Source organism: Schistocerca nitens, chromosome 9 (assembly GCF_023898315.1).
Source record: "Schistocerca nitens isolate TAMUIC-IGC-003100 chromosome 9, iqSchNite1.1, whole genome shotgun sequence".
Classification (NCBI taxonomy): Eukaryota; Metazoa; Arthropoda; class Insecta; order Orthoptera; family Acrididae; genus Schistocerca; species Schistocerca nitens.
Genome location: NC_064622.1, coordinates 139,593,478 through 139,615,681, shown reverse-complemented (window position 1 = coordinate 139,615,681; position 22,204 = coordinate 139,593,478).

Here is a 22,204-nt window from a genome sequence, read left to right as displayed (position 1 = left end):
AAAGTGAAGGGATGGGGCAAAATTGTAATCCGCAAGTTGGATGAGAACGTTGAGCAGGACGGTCGCTTGGTGCCATTCCAGAGGAGTAGACGATATGCTGGCACCAGACTTCTCCCTCTCCCTTCTCTCACATCACACTACACTCACGCCCATTATAGTCACCTACTCTCAGATACATTTAAGCCCAACTGTCATAGTATGCAGTGAGGCCACTGTGCGCTACCTACCCCTTGAGATCTCCAGTAATTTTATTAAGTATGAACGAATGGTGCCTGCAAGCTTATGAGTGCAGGAATCTCATTCACGGCTCTTTGTGACCGGATGTATGTTTATCAGTAAGGTTCACTGTCTATTGTGACACTGTCGCAGCACACCTCTCATTAGATTCACGAGTTTTCACTTTTCTCTAAGGTTCCGTCGGAGTCTAAAATCTTTGCTGTTGAGTGATTTCTATCAGGAACAGATCTTCCAAAAGAGTCACCATATTTTCTTCGGTTTGCGACAGAGGTCGTATTTGGCCCTCTATTAGACGAGTGCTCTCTTGGTGTACGGCTGTGTCTGTGGAATAGGCCACCATTACCGTGGACTGTATCTGGACAATCCGCAAATATAAGAGGCGGTTAACAAGTTTCCGACTGCGGACATTCCTGCAGAGTATATGTAACGTAGCGCGACCCCGATGCGGGTGTGAGTACCGACTTGTAGGCAAGGGATTAATACGGCCTTCGTGTCTTTCCGACGTGCGTGCGGTAAATGCAGGAAAGTGAACAATGATGAACTTGTTACCAACAGGACCAACGTGCTGTTATCTTTTCTTAGCCGCCGAAGAACGAACACGCTCGCACACGCAGTGGAGAACGAATGTTGGGGCCAGCATGTCCGCCGAAAACAACCATTGTGGAATGGTGCACCGAGCTCAGTGTTGGTCGCCATTCGACCCAAGACGCCAGTCGACGGAGAAGTTACGCCAACTCGAACACCCCCCTCCCGAACACTTTCGATCTCTCCCCCAGGCGATTACTACGCATTCGGTCCTTTAAAAATGAGGCCTTGAGGGATCTACGATTCTTATCTGACGACTATGTGCAGCAGGACACGCTGTTTTACCGAACGAGTATCCTCGAACTGGTGCGTCGGCGGGATGATTGTGTCAACGCTCACGGTGATTTTTTCCTGGTTGGCATATGGATACTGAGCTGTACGACCTTCGAACGGGAAGATTATAACCGCCGCTTATGCAAGCCTTACTCCTTCCTATCGTATTTTCTTACCAGTATCGCTTATTGGTCGCACAAGATGTACTGGCAATAAGAATCAGAGTGTTCAACCATGTCCGTTTTTACCACGAACAATAGTAATAGTCAAGCATACGATGACTGCGCACATAAGATATCAGTACGTATATACTTACGTGCACAAAACATTACGTTCTCAGTTCTGCATTTCTGCTGCCTGGCGTAAGATTAATACTAATTCATGCACATACCATCAACGATTCTGCTCGCAAGCTACAGATACAGACGTACATCCGGTGCCCGCGTACAGTACTCACTTTGATAGGCTGTTCTGATGAATTTAAAATCCATTCGGAACACTAGACAATTCGCCTTTCTTCAAGTGTAACGAAGATCCCACGGTGCGTAGCGTCATTGAGCACACTACTTCATGGCGTAGCTGTCCATTATACTGCTCCCTACCACCAGACAACCACAGTGCTTCTATTTCAGTGTTCACAGGCATCGCTTGCAAGCAAATGGCACCTATGTTTCATTTTTCAGCGAAGTACGCAAGGAAACCACATGACTTTCCAATAGTAATGTTATTCTTTTCTGCATATCGATGTCATTCTTTTCTCATCCTTCTACTACTACTTCCTTCTTCAGTCCGAAGACAATTTATGCAGCTCGCCACGTTAGCCTGCTGCAGCTTAGTCAACCATTGGTCCCCTCTCTACATTGCTAACCACGAACGGTTCCCTCTCTTACCGAACTGACAATTCCTTGAGGGCTCATTATGTGTCCAGTCAACTTATCCCTATTTTTACTCAAGTTGTGTGCAACAACAAACTGTCTTTCTCCGTGATTCGATTCAGTGCCTGTCCATTACGACTGGTAGTCAAAGCTTTAATTGCAGTCTCGAAAAAGAAAGTTCTATAGTTAATTTTTCGTTTGTTTTCAGGTGCACGTCTGCCGTCCCAAAGCCACAGACCCGCAGCACACAGGCACGGTGGCCGGAACATGGCGCACCAGAGAACGCCAGCACACGGACCGAAACATCGTGGGCTGCGCCATGTTTTGCTCCGTTTGCTGAAGTGCTACGGTGCTGTGGCGCAGGAATTTCATTGCGAACCAGGACTATAGACGTGTACCTGCAAAGAGACAAATTCATTACGCAACTTTAGTTTCGGAAGTGACAGTTGAGCTTATGAGTGCATTACCACATTTCGAAAGCTTTTTCTCGTATTGCCCATGTAAGACTATACTCAAGAAACCAATTCGCAACACAAATTTATATTCGACGTTAACACATTTGTCTTTTTCACAATTTCTTTTTTGCTACGTCAGCCTGCATTTTATACGCTCTATAATAGCGCTACTATGGTGTCTCCCCACCCCACCCCCACCCCCACCCCGCCTCTCTCTCTCTCTAACTCTCTCTCTCTCTCTCTCTCTCTCTCCCCCCCCCCCCCACACACACACACACACACACACACAGTCTTTATCTTTCTGCTTCCGAAAGATCAAACTTTACCACCATTTTTCAGAGCGACTCCTCCTAGTTTAACATTTGCCCGTCACGCACTTCCACCTGCTGCGCAGTGTTTTGTTTCCTTCGATTTTCCCCAGGCTTCTTACTACCGCATAGACCATCAATTCGAACAATACGTGAGGTTTCGTACCTTTGAAATTCGTTTGACGCAGCACGTCCTATGTATCACTCACGGACGGGAGACAAGGTCCGCTGTAACGGTTACAGGGTGCCTAGAGCGTAGCAGAATCGCAGCGCCACGGCGTGGCGTGGCGTGCAGAGCAGAACACAGCGGAGGCGGCAGATGCGGCGGCCGTAATGACAGGCGGCGTGGCGCCGCGCCGGCCGCAGACGCCGCCGTAATCACAGGCGCCGCCTCGTGACGGAATGCGGCCGCCGCTGCGGCTACCACGGCAAACACTGTGCCGCTACCAGCACGGCCTGTCTCCCCTTAGCAGTCAACTCTCTCTCACAAATCGTCAACACCATCATCTTCCTAATATTATGCACATGTCGTATCACTAACACGTACTACGCTGTCGCCTAAACCCACAACGACCCTCTGAAGTTCTCGAGTTCTTAGGGATAAAATACAAGAAGCTAAAGTCCATCTGCAACATTTTTTCAGACAATCCACTTTTCAATTATTGTCATCCTGCGACGTTGCGCGTATGCAGGCAAGCTAATCGGCCGCCTAGAACTCTTACGAATAACGTGAATTTGCAGGCAACCTAGTAAGTAGGGCGACCATAACAATGAACAGTCATCTTGGGTACTAATAACCGCTTTAACTTTTTTGTCCTTTATTATTGGATCACTACCGGTTTCGTGACACTGAAAGATATCTTCAGGCGAAAGTCTGTGTAAATCCAAAAGGAGTAACAACCCCGAAATAATTTTGGGCCAGAATGAAAAACCACCACTATATGGAGCTTTTAGCGCCACGAAACCGATAGTAATCCATCACTAAAGGACTAAATACAGCTGAAGCGGTTATTAGTACCCAAGATGAGGTGAATTTATTTGTGAAGCAGTGCGGCCGCAGTGCCGCCCCGGCAGCTGCAGGCCAGCCACGTGCAAGGGCGCCAGCAAAGGACCGGATGTGGGGAAAATCCTGGTGTGGGGACTTTGGACGACCCGTCGATCGCTTCAGAGGGCCGACTGTACTCCCACAATGGAGGGCTTTCAGATGAAGTGTAACACGGCATCTTACAGCTTTGAGAATCTACGAGGGTCGTGCAATAAGTAATGCCCAACATTTTTGTCTCAGAACATATTTATTGCTAAGCGTCAGAATTTGGTGACAATATACATCAATATGTCTTGTCCATATCCTATTTTTCTGCATAGTGTCCATCACGTTCTGTGGCCGTACGCCAACGTTGTGGTAGAGCATGTATTCCCCACTGGTAAAAGTCCTTGTGGGTAGGCGTAGCGGCCTGTGTGGCGGAGCGGTTGTAGGCGCTTCAGTCTGGAACGCCGCGACCGCTACAGTCGCAGGTTCGAATCCTGCCTCGGGCATGGATGTGCGTGATGTCCTTAGGTTAGTTAGGTTTAAGTAGTTCTAAGTTCTAGGGGACTGATGACCTCAGATGTTAAGTCCCATAGTGCTCAGAGCCATTTGAACCTTTTTTTTTTTTTTTTTTTTTTTTGTAGGCGTAGCCATGTTTTCACTGCATCACTGACGCTCTCGTCATCTTCAAGGTGTGTTCCCCGTAGAGGATGTATAAGCGGCCCTACGAGATAGAAGTCCGAGGGTGCCAGGTTTGGACTGTAGGGTGGAAAATGCAATGGTGTCCAATGCAATTTGGCGGTGGGCTCCCTGGGCGGCGGCGGCGGGGAGGGGGGGGGGGGGGCGTGCATTTTGATGTTGGAGCAAGATTCCTGTTGGATTCTTGTCCGATAGAACACGTCGGAAACGGTTATTGAGTTTATTCAGTCTTTACGTATGCCTCTGAATTAATAGTTGACCCTCTTGGCATCATATCCACGAGAATGACGCCGTCACAATCCCAGAAGACTGTCGCCGTGACTTTTCCGGCAGAGGGTGTTGTCTTGAATTTCTTCTTTTGTGGCGAATGAGGATGTCACTCTATGGACTGCCTTTTTGTTTCCGGCGCAAAGTGGTGCACCCAGCTTTCGTCCCCCGTAACGTCCGTGACAGAAACGCCTCTTGGTCAGTCTCAAAACGCTCCAACAATTCAGATGAAATGTCCTTTCTTTCAATCTTGTGGTCTTCTGTGAGCATTTGTGGAACCCATCATAAGCACCTCTGAATATCCCACAATCTCGATCACTGCAGACGCACTTCCAATGCTGACCGACAACAGTAGAGCCAATTGTGGAGTTGGGATGCGTCGGTCGGCACGAATAATGGCATCCGCAGTATTCACCATGTCTGGAGCAGTGGCTGTGACAGGACGTCCCGAGCCTGGCTGATCAGGAGCTCTGTTTCTGCATTTCCTGAGGCTGCAACTTTCTTTAACCATCGGCCAACTTCACTCCTATCAACTGCAACATCACCGTACACTGCACACATACGTTTATGGATGTTCACCACGGATTCTTTCTCTGCAGACAATAATTCAGTAACTGCACGCTGCTTGTAACGTGAGTCCTAGGTATACGCCATTTTGACGCTGTATTACGACTCTGCCATCTACCAGAACGGTTAGAAACTTCACCGGCGCACAGAACAAACATCAAATGTGACGCACCAATAAGGACCTTTGTCTATGTATGCTAATGGCTTTTTTTTTAAAATGGGGCATTACTTATTGAATGACATTCATATAATAATTTATAATCAAATGCTAACGTAAACCTGTGCTCGTCGGCGATCCCTGAAAAATCAGACGTATCCAACGACATAATAATTTCAATACCTTTAGAACTGATGAAGTTACGAACACCTTTTAATCACTTCATGCAATTTCAACAAACGATGTGTCTCATGATCGCCAGTACAGTATATGTATCACCTCTGAAACTTACGTACCTATATCCATTTTTTCCTTGATTAATTATACCTTGTACATCTTGTTTGACAGAAAATCGTGTCCGCCACAATCAGACAGTGATTATTACAGCATCAGTACCTCACATTTAATCATACTTCTCTATTTATTGAATGAATAATTTACCATTTATCCAATGAATAGTACTATTTTGCCGGTGAGTTTGTTTAAATGTTGATTAGAAATGCTATTAAAAATTATCCTAATTTAAAAGCGGTCAGTCGCATGTGTTAACGGACACCACGGCTGAACAGAGCGCCAAAAGACACTTCATTAAATGTACCTGCAGTTGCGAATATGGAGAACCATCAGCTGTATAATGGAATGACAATGGAAATTTGTGCCAGACCGGGACTCCGGCCCGGATCTGTCGCGTTCCCATTTGGCTATCCGGGCACGACTCACAGCCACACCCAAACATACATATGTCGTCATACGTCTGTCTACAAATTGTACTCTTACATCCAATATGTAAACTCCTGTATTTTCATTGCCATTCCATTGTACAACTGATAATTGTTCATATTCTAAACTGCAAACACATTTAATATACTTCATAATGGCTGCAGTCGCCGCAGCGCCTGTTTCTTCGGACATGCATTCATGTCTGAAACAACTTTGCATCGTAATTCGGAATAACACAGGCACTGATGTCTAGTAAAAATGGCTCTGAGCACTATGGGACCTAACATGTGAGGTAATCAGTCCCATAGACTTAGGTTAGTTAGGTTTAAATAGTTCTAAGGACATCACACACATCCATGCCCGACGTAGGATTCGAACCTGTGACCGTAGTGGTTGTGCGGTTCCAGACAATCGCCTAGAACCGCTAGGCCACAGCGGCCGGATGCTGTCTAGTAAAAAGACACCTCTGAATATGGCATAAATAGATATTTACACAATATTTAACGACACTCTTGTCATTTATCGTGAGCACGCCTGCACAAGAATGCTGGCCTATTTATTTATGAATCAACTACTACTTATATTTACTGTAAATTATTTGAGTTTAAGCAAATGTGTATGACGTTCCTTTATTTAAATATTGTTGTAATATATTAGTCTTGCAATTGGTCAACTTGGATCACATCCTTTCTATAGAGCTTAAAGACTATTTAGTTTTGCTGGGGGATGGCCTTCAGCCAATGGCAAAGCAGAGATTAATTCAACACAATGGCAGTACATTGTAGATTAGGGCTTTTAGAATGATGAGCTCAAGGGAGCGATTCTGAACACTATGTCGCGTTCCGGAAGACGGACATTCTTGGTATCGTGTGTGTTATGTTTGAATCATCATGTTGAACTCCAACTACTTTGACCTCGTGAATATTTTGTGTATTATTGTCACGATATTGACTTAGTTATCGTAGGTCTTGAATGGCTTGGGGATTCTGCTGACATTCTCGTAACGCTCCCAATGCAACTTGACTGCATTTCAAAAGGTTGTTTCCTGTATGTATTATAACTAATGACCACTTTCCATTTATTTGAGATATACTTGCATGAATAAACATTGTTCAACATAATTTTCTGTCGTCTGCCAATTCTAGGCACTGCCCGAACTATGCATTGGTTCAATCCTATGACCACACCGAGCTATTCTTTGTAAGCAGAGTTGTGCGCTATACAATTACGGAATGTACAATTAACATCAAGTGCAGTCACAATTGATTTGCTCATGTGGGACTAATGGTTAGGGTGCAACTAATCAGCGGAAAAACTTTACGTAACGCCGCATCCAGAATGGATAGCACTGGAGTTCTGTATGTAGTCTCCTTTATAAATGAGCTATACTTTCCTACAATTCTCCCACGACACAGATGACCATTTGCCTTGCTTACATCCGATTTAGCATGATAGTTCCATCTCATGTTGCACGTTTACAGCGTTACACCTAGATAGTTAATCGACTTAATTGCTCGGAGCTGCACACCGTTAATATTTAAGTATTATAGGGATATTTTTCCTAATGATTTGCACTAACTTACAATTTTTGCATGTTTAGACGAAAATACCATTCATCACACCAAATAGAAATTCTGTCTAGACCATACTATATTCAACAAGACATTATCCTGCACACTTTAGCAACAATCGCAGATGGCCGCTTACCTTATCCGTCAGATAATTTACCTACACAGCGAAGACGAGCGCTCGTATCTCACAACGTTGGAGCGCTCTTGACGATACCTGTGTGTCCTGTCAACACTCGCCAACTGGAACGAAGTACTGCCTTCTCTTAGTGTTCGAGTCAGTTGAAACTGTTCACCGTACTCAGACTTCAGCTTTCATCTTTTATCCCCTTCCCGCGCACAAGAATACTTCTTTCTGCCAATTCGATTCGGTAGCTCTTAATTAGCTACAACATGTGACTAGCCTCTTTTCTGGACAGCTTTTACTATTTGGGCATCAAAATAACAGTGCGCCACAAGTAACGAAGAACTTAAACGTCGATTGGCAGTAAGTAGAAAAGATTTTCTGTAGAAGACAAATTTGTGTTCGATGTTAATATTTCTGAGTTCGGGAGTCTCTTCTGAAGTAATTTGACTGTAGTAAAACTTCATATGGTGAAACATGCACGTTGAACAGTAAAGACAAGAAGAGAATAGATTCCAGTTGCAATGGAGATCCGGCAGCGTTAACAAAAGCCTATTACAGTACCGACACACCATCAGAATTAAAGAGACTATTTCAAAGCGTAAACAGCTCGCAATCTGGCGACCGTGACAGGATGCACTCCGGCACAATACACGCCTCGCAATTTTGCGGCCGTGGCATAATGGACTCCCTCGCCTCGACAACCACTCTGCCGCCGCCTGAGGAGGGAAGGCAGTAATTTTCAAAGCGCAAGTGCGAGTCCGGAGTTCGTTGTTCGGGAGGTCCGCCGCGCGCGGCGGCGCCGAGCGACGCCCACGGCGTGACTCAGCCTTGGCCGGCGCCCAAGCCGGAATCTGCAGCTTCGCAGAACGCTGCCTGCCTTTTCTGGAAGCCGCTTCGCACGGCGCCCTGACCCCCGTTCCTGGGAGTCCCAGCACTTTGACGGTGTGGATATAGTGTACTTCATTATAGAGGCTTGCCTCGGCTCCTGATTACTAACAGGCATGAGTCTAACATGCATACCTGAAGATCTATGAGCACTTATTCAGTAGAAAAGATGTGTTTCAACAGTAGCGAACCGAAGTGTTCATAGCGATTAAGATATGCATGTTAGAACCAAGTTTACTAGACTTCATTTGATCCAATTACTGCCGGCCGGAGTGGCCGAGCGGTTCTAGGCGCTACAATCTGGAACCGCGCGACCGCTACGGTCGCAGGTTCGAATCCTGCCTCGGGCATGGATGTGTGATGTCCTCAGGTTGGTTAGGTTTAAGTAGTTCTAAGTTCTAGGGGACTGATGACCTCAGATGTTAAGTCCCATATTGCTCAGAGCCATTTTTTTTATCCAGTTAGTATCTCTGAAAGTTTGTCGGAGTTTTGGTTCACCCTGTACGGTCAAGACGGAGATGGTGTGGTCGTCAAGAAGAATACCAAGGGAAGGAGATCGAAGCGACAAGTTAGTCCGAATTTATGAACGAAATGTAACATTCCACTACCAAAACATGTCAGTGTTTATGTGTTTGTACTTTAAGGTGATCAGCTTTATAACTGCGATGAAGTGGGCATGCCCGTGAAAATTATCAAAACTCTGAAGAATTTTCTTGGTCTATAGAAACGTATAGTTTATGGGCATTCTCATTTTCCGTTCGTTCTAAAATTGAGGTTGAACGTAATATTGCACAGGCGCCACCCCCATCTGTCAGTTTGAAGTGCATTAGAATACATGTTGCATTATTTTGTTCTTCCGTTTTTCCCGTCGTTAGTTACGGATCGTTAACACAGGTGTTTTCTAGAAGGCACTGACTCCCGGAACCAAAGTAGAGGCATGTCTAGAAGGCTACGGTTCGAATGTAAACAAAGATCTGATATGATTTCGGAATTTCATACGCGTGTGTGTGTGTGGGGGGGGGAGGGGGGGGTGTTGCTGTGCTATAAATGCAGAGAATAAAGAAATTTAGCCCCAAGCGAAAGTTTCGCGGCAACCAGTTCCAAACACAACCGAATAATACGCACGAGTTGCTTCAAAAGTCGCCCGCTGAAACTGTCTACAGGCAGTGCATCTAGATGTAAACTTTCGCTTTCTGAATGTAATAAGAGCAAGCCTAGTAGTATTGTGAGCAGCAGTAACGACGAAAAATGTTATTGTGAACCTAAAAATGCTGTGAAGACTTTTGAAGAGAGCTGTTAAATGGAAGTACTGCAATTTTGAAGATAGTAATGACGTTTCTGAGGACATTACAGCAAGGAAGGGTCTTTCAAGTCTGTTAGTCATTGCCTGTAACTCGGGTAAGATGCACAGTGATACTGTGACATCGCCAGTAAGTAATAGTCGACGTTACAGTGTAAATATTCAGCTTGGTTATGCAATGCGACGTATTAGAGGGGGAAGGAGAGCTGCCCAGACTTTTTGTGCAGTGATGGTTGTGTGTCCACCTCCACTCACGTTTGACAGATACAATAAATTAGTAAATAATGCTTTATGTGGTGTAAGTGAACACTCAATGGAAAGAGCAGCAGAAGAAGCAATAGCCTTGTCTGAGAATACAGACATTGTAGCAGCAATGGATGGATCTTGGCAGAAGAGGGGGTCATACTTCTCTGAATGGGGTTGTAACTGCCACATTTACTGAAACTGTTAAGATACTAGATTATGAATGTCTAACGAAGCACTGCCAGGTTTTTTCAAGTAAATTTATTGGCACCCACGTTTGTGTAAAGAACTTTGATAGCCCAAGAGGAAAGATGGAAACGAAAGGAGTAAAGAACTTTGATAGCCCAAGAGGAAAGATGGAAACGAAAGGAGTTCTAAACATTTTTAGAAGATCAGAGGCCAGTCGTGGTGTGAAGTATGTAGGCTACCTTGGGGTGGACACTGTAAAGCACGTATTACTGTTGTTAATGACAGACTATTTGGGGACACTCACAGAAAAGCGTGAATGGTTTTGGGCATGTAAAAAAAGAATGGGAGCCCGGCTGAGAAAATTATTTAAAGACTTCAGTGGAAAAAACCGTCTGACGGAAAACACAGAGGTGGTCCAGGTCGTCTTACAAAAACTGAAATTGATTCTTTGACTCAATATTGTGGACTAGCAATAAGGAGAAATGTAGGACATTTGGAGAACATGAGACAAGCTGTTCGGGCAACATGGTTTCACAGAGTGTCAACACATGGAACCCCACAAAATGGTTTGTGTCCAAAAGGGGACGATTCGTGGTGCAAGTACTGGTTGAGCAATGCTACAGGCATACAATATACCCACAAGCATTCTTTACCACTTGCTGCAATGGAGGCAATTAGGCCTATGTATAGGGATCTGGCAAATAAAAATCTACTTAGGAAATGTATGCATGGTCTCTCTCAGAACGCAAATGAAAGCTTCAACAGCTGTATATGGGAGAGTGTACCGAAAACTGTATTTGTTGGGCTGACAGTGCTGAAGATTGGTGTAATGGATGCAATAATAACTTTCAATGATGGTGAAATTGCAAAGATCAATGTTATGAAGAAATTGAACATCATGACGGAAAAGAATATGGCTTCAGCTCTAACTGCTATTGATAAGCGGCGGATAACAGAAGCAGAGGCAGCTGCAGAAACTGCTACCAAGGAATCAAGGATAAAGAAAAGAATGAAGAGAACGAGTATGGAGTATAAAGAAGCAGGAGGACAACTGGAGTATGCAGCTGGAATGTTCTAAACGAGCGCAGTGGTAAGCTAATAAATATATAAATCGTCCTTTGCGATTTACCGAAAACTTGAATTTTCATCATTCAGGTACACTTTTCTCCTAAATGAGTGAAGCTAAACTAACAAAAATTGGTCAGATATTTAGTAAGACCTCCTCTACCTCCCTTGCCTACTATTTCCTGAAAAATAACATCATGATGATGTCGGTGATATCTGAGCTACATTTTTAAACATTTGTTGTAAAATAAATTGTCTTTTTCACAGATCAGCAACAGGGAAGGAAATTTGAGGCATAAAACACTTATGTGAATGTTGTCGGTACTCTGACTCTTTCTCCAAGCTGTGCAGTCAATGGTTCCAAGGAAATGACACCGCAGTGAAATAGTGTTCCGTTTTTATACTATTATAAATATTGTTATCAGTACCAAAACATAATAAATATCTGAAAGATTTTTTTGGAAAATGCTTTGACTAATGACCCTAATTGTGTGTAAGAATTTTGAGGTATCTCTCATTTATAGATCAGTTGCACTATTAGGCTGAATTAAGATGATGCTAAAATGGAGCCTGTTCAGGGGCGTGTCCCCTTAAGCATAAATATTGCTTTTATATTGTTAAATTAGAATCTCGATATTGTTTCAGTTGTATTATCAAATTATGTTCAAAATGGTTCAAATGGCTCTGAGCACTATGGGACTTAACATCTGTTGTCATCAGTCCCCTTAGAACTTAGAACTACTTACACCTAACTAACATAAGGACATCACACACATCCATGTCCGAGGCAGGATTCGAACCTGCGACCGTAGCAGTCGCGCGGTTCCGGACTGAGCGCTAGAACCGTGAGACCACCGCGGCCGGCCATCAAATTATGTATTACGGTTTAAAAGTCTTATCTCTCACTATCCATATTTCATTCATGGTGCAGGAGGCGGCGGCTTTTTGAGTACACGAGCATATTTAGGTAACTAACAAAAAACTATCTGAAATATTATTAAGATCATCTGTTGGAAAAACTGACTAATAGCTACAAGAAATGAGGATCAGAGTGGCCGTCTTAAAAAGATGTGTACCTCTTGCACAGAAGTAACGAAGCTCAAAAGTCACGCAGAAGCATAGAAATAAAATTTACAAAAAATGGTGACACTACAAGATTCGACACAGTGAACTCGTCGTGTATTTTTTCCGTGGGACAAGGGCTTCATTAGGGGTAGATACGATTGTGAAAATCTTAAGGATAGCCGAATTTAAAAACGCTGTTGCATAAATATAATCCAAACGCGATGCTCTATTTTCCATTGCTCTAATTACTGAAATGGCATTGTTTAGGGTAGTCAGTGGTTGGTGGTCCCTCCTCCTCCAAATCATCCTTATCTAGGCGCCGAATACTAGTTGTCTGCACGTAACAAGTAGGTGATGGGGCCGTGGGCAGTGGTTTGGGACAGTATACGAAGTGGCGCACTATAGCCCATAACGCCTATTCCGACATATTCGTAAAATTTATAGCGTTAATTTTTTGTGTGACGCACTTTGCTATTTTAGTATTTATCATTGCTGGCATTATGCAAAAACGTTAGCTACTACGTTAGAAGCAACAGTGATAGTTTTCCTAGCAGAAAAGGTTCTCTAGTTAGTCAAAAGCAGAAACGGTGGCCCGGTGCTGCCAGAAATGATAGACAAGGCCTTGAACATGTGGCATAGGACAGACAGCACATTGGCGAAGCAGGAAAGCACTCTCCCTTTATTTCTCCGAACGAGACGGATCACGAACCCGCCTTCTTACTTGCACATTACTGCACCTATTTCAAAAACTTCCAATTCGGAAAGGTCCCCCTGAGCTTGAGATAGCAGAACTTGTGTAACGTAGAACGAAGGAATTGCATGCGCCGACGGTGGGGGAACGACCCAATATTCGCCGGAAGCGGTTTCGGCTGGAAGGTTTTCACGACCTGGTCTATGGCGCCCCTCAACCTCGTGTTTGCCCGGAGGCCCGCCACGTGGAGGCCCGCCGGGCACCTGCCAGGGTGGTGCCGACACTGGGCGGAAGGCCATCCGCCAGCGCCTCGTAACCCGGCTGCCCCTCGCTCAGGCACCCTACGGCGCAGCGCTCTCCCTGCCCTCTGTCTCAACACCCGCACAGAAAGCTTGCTTTTCTTGCCCTCCCCGCTGACGCAAAGGCTGACACGTGTGCGGTACAGAAGCTCACGTATACCTCTCCCTCTGGCTCAAGTCTCTTGTGAATCTCTACTGATACGAGATTCGTCAAGCTCAGTTTATTTCGCCCTCTTCATCACACTATGAGAGAGACGAAATGCTCTAAGACTTCATGAAGAGAATTGCAAGTACAAAACCAAATAAGGTAGATGCTGTCGTGTGCGAATATTACCTATCCATCGTTTTAATAATACATCATTGAAAAATACTGATATGATTTATTTACAGAAGCATAGAGATTCAGTTTGGGTGCAGGAGAAATTTAGAAACACTTAAGGAAATACTGCCATTACGACTTGCCTTTGAGAGAAGGTAAAGAAAGGCGAATCGATATTTACAGCAAAGCAGATGGAATTTTACCTCCTGCTGTTTTAGAAACATGTTTATAGCATTCGTACATTTCGGGAAAGCTTCTGAGAATGGTAACTCGAGTACATACTCAAACTGTGAAGATAAGATGGGCAAAATACAGGGGGCGAAAGCTTGTTTATCAGCTGCACAGAAACCAGACTGCAATAACGAGAACTGAGGCACATGAAAGGGAAGCAGTGGTTCAGAAGGAAATGAGACAGGGTTGTAGCCTATCCGCCGTGTTATTGTTACTCTACATTGTTGAACAGTTCAGATAAGGGACCTGAAGCTTTCGAAAGATTGCGTTACAGAATAACGCTGAAGATGAGATGGGTGGATCTGATGAGGTACTGAACCGAACTGCAGACAAATGTATGGCCAAGATTGATTACAAAGAACGATCAATTCATAGGATACATCTAAGGGCATCGAAGGATACCAGTTTGGTAACGAAGGGAAGAGTCTGGAATAAAACTAAAAGGAACACACAGAATTCAGTCGAAAATGGATATAAGTTGCAGTAGCTCCAGATCATTTCATTTTAGCAGCATTTGAACGGGAAGCTATCAGGGACCGGAGGCCTGTATAACATAACTACGTAGTATTAACAAATATTCGGTGTAGTTAGTTTGAATTCTTACCACTGTTCACAGGATTTAGAACAAAAGTCTATGCATGAAACATGTATTACACAGAGTAGATGCAAATAGAAGGTTAGAGGAAGTGCGGACAATATATGGATGACACGTGCACGAACACCGAATGACTTAAATCTGAAAAATGCGTATAGCACTTTCATCAATACATTTCCAACGCGGTAGTATCGTCTTTGCATGTCGGTAAGTAACAACTGTGTCAATGGTTCCCATGAAATTATCATAGATACGTAGTAAAATTTCATACAGAGGACACTGAAGAAATGAGCTGTGTATGCTGTGTTTTGAAACGTGTCCTGTCTATAGAGAAAGTTCTACGACTGAATAGTCCTCCAGATAAAGGATGTTAAAATATGCGCAGCGTTAAGTTCCATGTGCGTACCTTTGTCGCGTCAAGAAAGCACACTCCCACAGCAACTGGATTATGTTTTTAGCGTACGAACGGTATAAATATCTTTTAAGGGCATTAATACTTCTTATGTGCAACCATTCGTGATCACAAAAAATAAGATATATGAATTATTCACAGCGCTGTAAAGGAAAAAGATTAGTTACATTTCAAGCCAACGCGTCTCCGTTGTTGTTGTTGTTGTTGTTCAGTGACACTCGACTGTGAAAGTTTAATAAAATTTTTACACAGAAATAATGTAGGAATTAACGTAATCTGACTCTGCCATTGACGAAGAGGATGACTAGCGGAAGAGCAAAAATGAAGCCCGAATCGTTTGGTCATTGAATAGTCCGGCTAAAAGCCTTTGAAGGCGGTCTTTGAAAATCATGAATAATACGTTTAATCCATCAAATGTTATTTCAGATACGTTGTATTATCTGAAGTTAATTGATTTTTAATTATTACTTCGTAAGCATGCAGTACGAAGGACTTAAATGTTGATTCTAGAAAGATTTAACAGAGAAAAACATGAGAGTAGTTGAGAGACATTTAACCTTAAGCATTAGCGTAATGAAAAGATTATATAGAACATGCGTAACCTCTCAATAACTTATCAATAATATACACTGGTATTTAGAGATCGCTGGATTACAGTTTCTTTATTGCCTTGACTTTACATTCAGTGTCTCCAGAAAAATAACACTACCGCATAATACCGTTTTGTCACTAGGTAATGCTACAGTTGGACCACGCACTACCTACGCCCACAATTTATGAAGATACACTTAGACTGTTAGAACATGACATCAAAGTTAATTGTAAATGTGTGGCACAAACGAACCCATGCTTCGCTCCCGCCCGGTCGAGGGAACGTGTTCCCGTCGCTCCTTAGGCTTCGCTGTTCTGACTGTATTCGTCCATGTTTGAAGTATTTAACCACATAAATGACCTTCAAAAAGTTTTTTTTCAGCTACAATCGCATAGCCCAAAATGTTTACCTATTTTCTTGCGAACTCAACCACCTGACAACACACTTTTAAGGCATATAGCAAACTTCCTAATGCAACAAAATAAAAGCTGACGATCGAGCATGCTCAAGCCTTCAGCATCAGCTGGCCTTCGTCCTACGTACGTCCTCAGCTGCTGAGATGGAGCGTGCAGCTACACACAAGGCAATGCAATAACTCACGCCTCCCGCACTACGACTCGCAACACAACCGGCGTTTGAACCGTGTTTCCAAGACTATTTACAAATCCTATTATGAATCCGCGGATTCAAATCAACCCGTTCGGAAGAAATAACTTCTAGAGGGTACGAAGGTTTTCTACGCGAGATGTGAAGGCGTACATGTCACGATACGATTCAATCCATGGGGTCTTTTTTTACATTTTGATACATACTCCCAAAGTCACCTAACTGTGTGTGGCGTAGGGTACCTTATGGCACCACCATTACACACCCCACCCCCTTTTTGCCTGTTCTATTGCTAAGTGAAGCGAATGAAGAATGAGTCGCAGGAAGTGGCAGGTGCCGGATTCTTCTTGGAACGCATGCTTTCGGAATCTCAGCAGTAAACCACTTCGTTGTTACCAGCTTCTCTTGTAGGAGCTGGCACCGGAGTTTATCATCTCCGTAACGGTGTCTAGCTTACTAAAATAACCCTATCGAAACTCGCCGCTCTTCGATGGGCCTTTTCTGTCCTATTAATACAATCTAGGCAGAGGTCCCAGACTGATTAGGAACAAACTTGCGGATTTCTGAACAAGAAATACCATAAGCCAGATGTAAGAAACTGATTTCAAGTTTTGTGTGAGTCGCCAAACTGTGGGAAGGGGATGTTACAGACTGGCAGTCTTTGATTTTCTTCTTCAAGAATTTGAAGGTAATTGGATATGAATTTACTAAATCATGTGGCGTTTGTGCTATTCAGGGCGGGGAGGGGCTGGGATTACTTATGTGTATCTGTTCCCACATTCCCGTTCCTCAGCCGGCTAGTATTCAAATCCCTTGATGTGCGCTACTGATATTTAACTGAAATTGTATGTCTTGGACCTAGATATACGTCTTAATGCGTACTGAAATCATTGCCCTGTGGGAACAAGACACCGACCTGTGAAGTGCATTGTCTGTTCCTTGGACGAGTATCTGATTTCGATGGGTTTTTTTTTTTTTTTTTTTTTTTTTTTTTTTTTTTTTTTGAGCTGTACTTTCGACGTTACTCCAAGTAAGTCTATGTGGGCTTTATTTCTGTCCTACACCTCAAATTCCTAAGAGTTTATGTAAACCCTGGAGAAGAAACGTTCCGCCCTATTTCACGAAATGATGTTAATATGAAACAAGATTTGTATTGACTATTAACACTATGCCCTCCGGCGACACCACAGTGGTGCCGTGCGCGAAATAGCGGTCAACGGCCGGCGACACCACAGTGGTGTCGTGTGCATAGTATCGCGCAGTGGCCTGCGACAGCACTTAAGTATGTTTTGCATTCTGTTGGTGTTTTGTTTAGGTAACAATAAGTTACGTCAACAAATACGTGCCGTTTTGTCATGGCAGACGAAAGAGACGATAGGATTATTAACGATGAATACGCGGACGTCTTGTCTGACGTTTCGGACGACTTGGACGAATGGGAAGGAGACATTGAGTATCAAAAATATGAAAGTGAAGCAGAATCGTCGAAAGATGGTGAAATACGTCCAAGAAGAATTCGGCGAACACTATGGTTCCCAACTGATTCGGATGAATGAGAGGAAGACGACAGTGCACAGTTGTCAGACTTTGATTTACCGAGGACCAATTATAAATTTGAAGTATCTCCCGGCGCAAACATATTTCCCAAAGATACACAGAGCGTAGAGGATATCTTAGAATTGTATATTGGAAACGATCTAGTTGAATATATTAGCAACGAAACCAGCAAATACTACAGTCAAAATTGCAATAGAAGAAACTGGATAAAAAATGCCTAATCTGTCGACGTTACGGGACCCGAACTTAGAAAATGGCTTGAGCTTTCTATCCTTAGGGAATTGCAAAAGAAAAGGATCAATGATTATTAGTCAACGACACCGTTGGTAGACACACCGATATTTCGCAAAACGATGTCCTGCAAACGATTCAGACAAATATCATTTTAACATTTTTCCGGTAACAACAATAAACAGGATACTGCCGACCGGCTTTTCAATGTGCAGTTCGTAACTGATTATTTTTCCGGAAAGTTTAAAGAAACCTTTAATCGAAGTCGAAACATCTTAATCGATCAAGGAACGATACCGTGGCGTCGACGGTTACATTTTAAAATTTACAATCCGTCGAAAATTACGAAACATGGCATGTTCATTCGGAAGGTGCGTCATTCGAGTACGGGACACAGTTCCTCAGTCAAGATATATAGCGGCACTAGACAGCCTTTAGCAGAAACAGTGATGGAACTATTGACAACTTCTTATCGAAAGTGGCACCATCTCTACATGGATAATTATTATAACAGTGTAGAACTTGCAGAGAAGTTACTTGAAAAGAAAATTCGAGTTTGTGGAACGATACGGCAAAATACACTCCTGGAAATGGAAAAAAGAACACATTGACACCGGTGTGTCAGACCCACCATACTTGCTCCGGACACTGCGAGAGGTCTGTACAAGCAATGATCACACGCACGGCACAGCGGACACACCAGGAACCGCGGTGTTGGCCGTCGAATAGCGCTAGCTGCGCAGCATTTGTGCACCGCCGCCGTCAGTGTCAGCCAGTTTGCCGTGGCATACGGAGCTCCATCGCAGTCTTTAACACTGGTAGCATGCCGCGACAGCGTGGACGTGAACCGTATGTGCAGTTGACGGACTTTGAGCGAGGGCGTATAGTGGGCATGCGGGAGGCCGGGTGGACGTACCGCCGAATTGCTCAACACGTGGGGCGTGAGGTCTCCACAGTACATCGATGTTGTCGCCAGTGGTCGGCGGAAGGTGCACGTGCCCGTCGACCTGGGACCGGACCGCAGCGACGCACGGATGCACGCCAAGACCGTAGGATCCTACGCAGTGCCGTAGGGGACCGCACCGCCACTTCCCAGCAAATTAGGGACACTGTTGCTCCTGGGGTATCGGCGAGGACCATTCGCAACCGTCTCCATGAAGCTGGGCTACGGTCCCGCACACCGTTAGGCCGTCTTCCCCTCACGCCCCAACATCGTGCAGCCCGCCTCCAGTGGTGTCGCGACAGGCGTGAATGGAGGGACGAATGGAGACGTGTCGTCTTCAGCGATGAGAGTCGCTTCTGCCTTGGTGCCAATGATGGTCGTATGCGTGTTTGGCGCCGTGCTGGTGAGCGCCACAATCAGGACTGCATACGACCGAGGCACACAGGGCCAACACCCGGCATCATGGCGTGGGGAGCGATCTCCTACACTGGCCGTACACCACTGGTGATCGTCGAGGGGACACTGAATAGTGCACGGTACATCCAAACCGTCATCGAACCCATCGTTCTACCATTCCTAGACCGGCAAGGGAACTTGCTGTTCCAACAGGACAATGCACGTCCGCATGTATCCCGTGCCACCCAACGTGCTCTAGAAGGTGTAAGTCAACTACCCTGGCCAGCAAGATCTCCGGATCTGTCCCCCATTGAGCATGTTTGGGACTGGATGAAGCGTCGTCTCACGCGGTCTGCACGTCCAGCACGAACGCTGGTCCAACTGAGGCGCCAGGTGGAAATGGCATGGCAAGCCGTTCCACAGGACTACATCCAGCATCTCTACGATCGTCTCCATGGGAGAATAGCAGCCTGCATTGCTGCGAAATGTGGATCTACACTGTACTAGTGCCGACATTGTGCATGCTCTGTTGCCTGTGTCTATGTGCCTGTGGTTCTGTCAGTGTGATCATGTGATGTATCTGACCCCAGGAATGTGTCAATAAAGTTTCCCCTTCCTGGGACAATGAATTCACGGTGTTCTTATTTCAATTTCCAGGAGTGTATTAGATTTCCGCAAAAACTTAAAGCGTGCAAAAGTCAATGTGTTTGAAGCTTGTCATCAACGGAAAGGTGATGTTCTCCCACAAGTATGGAGAGCTTCGAAAAGTAAAACGATACGAATGATCTCTACAATACATAATGCAAAGAAAATGTAGGAAAAACCAATTACACAATAAAAAACCTGGAAGTGTATTAGACTACAACAAATACATTGAAGTAGTTGATCGGGCAGACCAGTATTTCAATTATTGCCATATATATATATGTATATACACAGGGTGTTACAAAAAGGTACGGCCAAACTCTCAGGAAACATTCCTCACACACAAAGAAAAGATGTTATGTGGACATGTGTCCGGAAACGCTTAATTTCCATGTTAGAGCTCATTTTAGTTTCGTCACCGCCAGTTGGCCCAATTGAAGGAAAGTAATGTTGACTTCGGTGCTTGTGTTGACACGCGACTCATTGCTCTACAGTACTAGCATCAAGCACATCATCAGTACTTAGCATCAACAGGTTAGTGTTCATCATGAACGTGATTTTGCAGTCAGTACAATGTTTACAGTTGTGGAGTTGGCAGATGCCCATTTGATGTATGGATTAGCACGGGGCAATAGCCGTAGCGCGGTACGTTTGTATCGAGACAGATTTCCAAAAGGAAGGTGTCCCGACAGGAAGACGTTCGAAGCAATTGATCGGCGTCTTAGGGAGCACGGAACATTCCAGCCTATGACTCGCGACTGGGAAGACCTAGAACGACGAGGACACCTGCAATGGACGAGGCAATTCTTCGTGCAGTTGACGATAACCCTATTGTCAGCGTCAGAGAAGTTGCTGCTGTACAAGGTAACGTTGACCACGTCACTGTATGGAGAGTGCTACGGGAGAACCAGTTGTTTCCGTACCATGTACAGCGTGTGCACGCAGTATTAGCAGCTGATTGGCCTCCATGGGTACACTTCTGCGAATGGTTCATCCAACAATGTGTCAATCCTCATTTCAGTGCAGATGTTCTCTTTACGGATGAGGCTTCTTTCCAACGTGATCAAATTGTAAATTTTCACAATCAGCATGTGTGGGCTGACGAGAATCCGCACGCAATTGTGCAATCACGTCATCAACACAGATTTTCTGTGAACGTTTGGGCAGGCATTGTTGGTGATGTCTTGATTGGGCCCCATGTTTTTCTACCTACGCTCAATGGAGCACATGATCATGATTTCATACGGGATACTCTACCTGTGCTGCTAGATCATGTGCCTTTACGACACAACATGTGGTTCATGCACGATGGAGCTCCTGCACATTTCAGTCGAAGTGTTCGTACGCTTCTCAACAACAGATTCGGTGACCGATGGATTGGTAGAGGCGGACCAATTCCATGGCCTCCACGCTCTCCTGACCTCAACCCTCTTCACTTTCATTTATGGGGGCATTTGAAAGCTCTTGTCTAGGGAACCCCGGTACCAAATGTAGAGACTCTTCGTGCTCGTATTGTGGACGGCTGTGATACAATACGCCATTCTCCAAGGCTGCATCAGCGCATCAGGGATTCCATGCGACGAAGGGTGGATGCATGTATCCTCGCTAACGGAGGACATTTTGAACATTTCCTGTAACGAAGTGTTTGAAGTCACGCTGGTACGTTCTGTTGCTGCGTGTTTCCATTCCATGATAAATGTGATTTGAAGAGAAGTAATAAAATGAGCTCTAACATGGTAAGTAAGAGTTTCCGGACACATGTCCATATAACATATTTTCTTTCTTTGTGTGTGAGGAATGTCTCCTGAAAGTTTGGCCGTACCTTTTTGTAACACCCTATATAAACTGTAAAATGGTCAAAAAAGGTTTGCTTGTACCTCTTTAATTGAGCATTATTTAATGCGTTCCGTGCATGGCAATATTTCAATACACACCACAGTCTCCGAATTCCCAATTTTTTTATTGAAAGTGTGTGATTTGTGGATAAAAGACCATGTTCCTGCTTATGAGCAAAACTTGGCGGTTGCCGCTACATCGCGTACGTCTCATCATGATTCGGTTGACAGACTTTCCAG